Raw genomic sequence first — 6145 nt, 5'->3', positions numbered from 1 at the left:
TAGCCACCAAGCGCGCCTAACGTTCGGGCCGTAGTTGAGCTTAGGAGCCTGCGGGTCAAACCCCAAGCCCACGACGCACGAGCCTGCAACACACGCATGAGATGTAAATCAGCCCATTAGGATAGGCTGACAGGCGAGAATGTCAGAGGAAGAGAGAGCGACGGGAGGAATCGATCCCCCACCTCAAGGAGTTGCCCCCTGCCCTCTGCCACCTGACCTGGCCCTGAAGAGCAAATAGTAATTGATTATTTCCAATTCCTTTTGTTATTAACAACACTTTCAGTCTATGAACAATTTTAAATTCACATAAACCGATATTTGAACCCCGGAGAAAGTGGGTGCCGAGAGGCATGTTTTTCCTCACAAGTGTACTAAACGCCACTTATATTTAATATTCAAAAATATTTTTTGATGGACCAACCTGCTAACATTATGACATTCATCACTTTCCAACGAAAAAGAAAATATCATTTATACGGTTTATATGGGATAAAAGCAAAGATTATCAACATTTTTCAGGTGGCTGTGGCAAATCTAACCCCAAGCAATCAAGAGAAAACACGTGAAAATTATTTTTACCCGGGGCAAAACTGTAATTATTTTAGATTCGCAGACTGTATAAATCAAACCAATTGGATTATATTTTGATAGATTCTTTTTTTATATATACAATGCACTGTTAGAAAATAACCTTCAAGGCCATCTAATTTTATCCTCTTGTTGACTGTCATTTCATGCCCTATTTGTCCTCTTTGTTTAAAAAAAATGATTTATTATTTTTTTATTATAATTTTGCGATCCAATTGTTTTCATGTCAATGTCCACAAAAAGTAAAATTTTATGAATTTTGTTTTTGTTTTTTTTTAAAGGCGAAATAGACCCACCAAAACTTAACTGGCCATTGGTTTTCCACATCCTCAAATTTACATTTCACCACTCAGACAAAAGACAATGATTATTTAATGTCGGCCCATTAGGAGCTTGACACTTGTACGAATGAGGCTTCACTCTCTTTTATAACGTGTTTGCCTATTTTGTCTTTTTGTATGCGTTTTTGGAGTCATTTGCTTTTTCCAATTTTGGGAACTTAATTTATTTTTTTTTACGGGAAAAAAAGGAAATTACCTGTTCTATAATTATGACCCTTTTGCTTGCTTGTACGATTTTATGTTGTAGTTTATCTCTTGTACCGAATCCCATTTTGAATAAAAATCTAGATATTGTCATTTTTTTAATGTTATATTAGATTTGGTGAATTTTGTTATAACAAAGAATTTGTATTTTTTTTTTTTTGTAAATCTGTAATCCTATTAATTTCGTATATAGGAAGACATGGATTACTTAGTTAACGATATGCTTAAGTGGTGTATTAGTGGCAGTTAAGACATGATTAGATTAGTTGAAAAACTTAGTCTACATAATGACTTTTCTTTGTAAGATATAGTGATCCCTTAAAGTACTTGTGTTGTGTATATTTTGTTATTAAATATATATATATATATATATATACATATATATATATTATATGGCATTTGTCGTCTAGTGGAATGAGGAAGTAGTGTTGTGTATATTTTGTTATTAAATATATATATATATATATATACATACATATGTATATATATTATATCGCATTTGTCGTCTAGTGGAATGAGGTCGGCATGCAGCATGTATGTGCGATTATGCTGAAAGCATAAAAACATAAACAGCCTGTGGTCCAACAAGAATACTTGGACCAAAATCAAACATAGAGAATCAGAGGATAATTGAGGGCCACTCTTCGTATATGTATGTACATACATATATATACATCTATATATATATATATAAACGACAAAAACCAAACCAAATCCGAATTCAAAATATATTTTTTTATTTTATTTCATTACATTTTGTCTCTAATACCGAATAATCTGAACCGGAATTAACAAATCTGTAAAAAAACATTAAAAATTGAAACCTCTATTGTTTTACTATGAATCATACTACGGATGTTCATTTTCCAACTAAAATGAAAATTTTAATTTTGAATACGACAATCATTTATTATGATTACATCTTACACACACAAGTTAAATTAAGTTATTTAGTATCATGGTTATTTAAGAAGATATAAAAATCTCAAGTTTCAATTTGAAAATCTCAGATTTCATTGATTATTAGCTCGTTGTTATCTAAAAATGTAACAATATAGAATACTTGGACCAAAATAAAACATAGAGAATCAGAATAATTGAGGAGAGCCACTCTTCGGATATGTATACACACACACACACACACACGCATATATATATATATATATGTATATATAATGTCTAGAATATTTGTTCATATCCACAAGCGTTCTGTGGCAAAGCTTGTAAACTGAATAAGTTAAACGACAAAGGAGACTAATAAGCTTTTAGCTTATGAGCGAATCAGAGCTTCTTATTAATCAATTATTCTCCATACAACCATATGTATACACACACACACACACAAAGAGATACAACCAAATATTGAAAAATAGAACAAATTGATAGATATGAAAAGATATGCAGAAGAGATAGAAATGTGAGCCTAAATATTAATTTGGATAGTTGTGAACAAGATAGAATCAAAGATTTGATAACGTCTATGAAATCAATTTGAACCCGATGAAATGGATTATTGAATCTTAGTTAAAATCTAATCAATTTGGTAAAAATGTATCGAAATATTTGATCCACACCAAATTAAAATACAGATTTTTTAAAATTGGAATATTTTGTCAACATAAAAACCAAATCCGAATCAAAACAAAATAGGTTTTATTTCATTTCATTACATTTTGTCTCTAATACCGAATAATCTGGAACGGAATTAACAACATTTGAAATATCTATTGTTTTTAATATGAATATTCGATTTAGATAATCCAATTATCATGATTGATTATTATATTTACTATAATATAACATAATGTCTCAAAGTGAGTGCAATGGATGTTAATTTTCCAACTAAAATGAAAATTGTAATTTAAAGATGACAATTATGTGTGTTATGATTACATCTTACATGCACAAGTTAAATTGGCTATTTAGGTCATAGTTATTTAAGCAAATATAAAAATCTCTAGTTCAATTTGAAAATCTCAGATTTCATTAATTACTAGCTCTTTTTTCTCTAAAAATTATTATTATGTAACAATATATATATATATACACACACCTAATATTACACCTTGTTTCATGTAATACATAAATAATTCACTGTTATTATCCAAAAAATATTACAATTAAGAATGAAAAAGTAAACTCACACGATATTGCTTTCAAAAACTTTCCAACTGATTCTATTCATTTGTAAAGAACATGAATTACAACTCTTTTTTGTTCGAGCATAATCCATCCCAAGAACACAACTCCCCCTGAGTTTGTTCCCCCTTTACAACATGAATTCTATCAGCCCATACACTATGTGTGCCTCGCACACCCCGTGTAACTCTAGACTCGTCTAGGCCCTTTAAGTGGTTCGTCTGTTTTTGAAGGCCCCCTCATATGCACTTCACTCTCTCTCAAGTATCACTCACCCGTGTTTTCCACACCTATGATTCTCCAGCTCGTTTGCTCTTTCTCTCTTTTTCTCACTACAAACAAAATGCGAAATTCCAACGGATTTTTCCAACGGATTTCCAACGGCATACCGTTGGAATAATTCCAACGCATTTCTAACGGCTTTCCAACGGACGTCTAACAGATTCGTCCGTTAGAAATCCGTTGGAAATTTCCAACGGCATATCAACGGATATTTGAGTTGGAAAATTTCCACGTATATTCCAACGGATTTGCGTTGGAAATAACGTTCGACGAATTTCAACGGCAATCCGTTGAAATTATCCGAACGTTATGAAACGCGGCAATAATTCCAACGGATATCCGTTGGAAATAATCGAACGTTATAACGTTCGTAATATTCCAACGGATATTCGTTGGAAAGTGTAACGGTAACGAACTTTTCAACGGATTTCCAACGGATATCCGGATTTCCAACGGACGTCTAACGGATTCATCCGTTAGAAATCCGTTGGAAATTTCCAACGGGATATCAACGGATATTTGAGTTGGAAATTTTCCATGCATATTCCAACGGATTGCCGTTGGAAGTAACGTTCGACAAATTCCAACGGCAAGCCGTTGAAATTATCCGAACGTTATGAAATGCGGCAATAATTCCAACGGATATCCATTGGAAATAGTCGAACGTTAAATATTCCAACGGATATCCTTTGGAAAGTGTAACGGTAACGAAAGTTTCAACGGATTTCCAACGGAAAGTTTGTCTATTTAAAGCATCCGACCATATTTCGCCCAAACCACTCTCTAAATCATTCTTATACTATTCTTACACCAAAAATTCTCCTAAAAATGACATCTTCAACAAATCCGAATATTCGTTCGTCCCGACAGTGGATATACGAAAGAGTTGATTCGATTACAAAAGAGGTAACGCAAGAATTCATTAACGGTTTGGAACAGTTTATGAATTTTGCTTCTATGCAGCCGTTGTGTCAAGAACGTGGAAAAATGCTATGTCCATGTACAAGTTGTCGCAATTTTAAATATCGTAGTCCAGAAGATGTTTGTAAACATCTATTTCGAAGGGGATTTGTCGAAGATTATTATATTTGGCGATTTCATGGAGAAGAAGTTCGGACAATCACAACGGGACAACATGTCTCGGCCGAGCAGAGGTATGATGTAGATGAAGATGTAAGAAATCCTTATGTTGAAATGGTGACAGATGCTTTTCCTGGGGCGCCATTGGCTGAGCAAAACTTATCACAAGATCAGGAGGAGCCAAACGTCGAAACAAAATGGTTTTTCGACATGTTGGATATGGCAAATCATCCTATCTATGAAGGATGTAAAGAAGGTCAGTCACGTTTATCTCTTGCATCAAGATTGATGAGTATGAAAACGGATTACAATGTCACCGAAAATTGCATGGATTCATTTTGTCAAACGTTGCGTGAATATTTACCTGAAAATAACGAAGCTCCGGAATCGTATTATGATACGAAGGCTATGTTGAAGAATTTGGGAATGCCTTATGAAAAGATTGATGTTTGCAAAAATGGTTGCATGCTGTACTGGGGTGAAGAAAAAGAATTGGTTAGGTGTAAATTCTGTGGGACTAACAGATACTGTCCGAGTAAGAATGTACGGAGACAAACTCCGTATAAAAAGATGTTCTATATGCCGGTATCGTACAGATTGAAGCGTTTTTATGAATCTCAACAAACGGCTTCGCATATGAGATGGCATGCCTCGCATTCTACCGTTGATGGAGAAATGCAACATCCATCTCATGCTTTGGCGTGGAAAAACTTCAACATGGTATTTCCTCAATTCGCTGCTGAGCCTAGGAATGTGTATCTTTGTTTGTGTACTGATGGATTTAGTCCGTACGGACAGTCTGGTATGCAGTATTCATTATGACCCGTTATACTTTCTCCGTACAACTTACCACCTGAGATGTGCATGAAAAGAGAATTTATGTTTTTGACATTGTTGATTCCTGGGCCAGAACATCCGAAGAAGAGTTTTGATGTGTATTCTTTTTCTTCATTTTTCAGTCGGTCTTTCAAATAAGGGCCGCATCTATAGATTAGGAGGATTGCAGCGAGATTTGTTTGATGATTTCGGTGCAGCAATTTCTCCTGGCATGCAGAGCGATCTCGAACAACAACGGCGGATCGAGACACTCGAACAACAGCTTGCGGCGACGAGGCAACAAGTGAATAACCTCAAACAAATTGTTGAGCTTATGCGGGGTGATCGACCACTCCACAATACGCCGCCAAGCTTGAGAGCAGAAACGACGGCATGTAATCTCGGGACCAGCGAAGACGAAGAAACCCGTAGTGCCAATTAATTAATATTTTTTGAAATATTTTATATTTTCTGTAATATTTGAACAATTTTTTTTATTTTAATATTTTAATTTTATTTTTGTTTTATTATATATATATTTATTAATATATAATATATATAAATATAATAAAAAATAAAATAAATATTTAAAAATAAAATAATTATTATTTTATTTTTAAATATTTGTTTTATTTTTTTACTAACTGTTTTTCGTTTTCCAACGGATTTTCCAACGGATAACCGGTGTAATTTCT

The sequence above is a fragment of the Tarenaya hassleriana genome, unplaced genomic scaffold, assembly GCF_000463585.1.
Source record: "Tarenaya hassleriana unplaced genomic scaffold, ASM46358v1 Cleome28, whole genome shotgun sequence".
NCBI classification, from domain to species: domain Eukaryota; kingdom Viridiplantae; phylum Streptophyta; class Magnoliopsida; order Brassicales; family Cleomaceae; genus Tarenaya; species Tarenaya hassleriana.
This window is presented reverse-complemented; position numbering follows the sequence as displayed.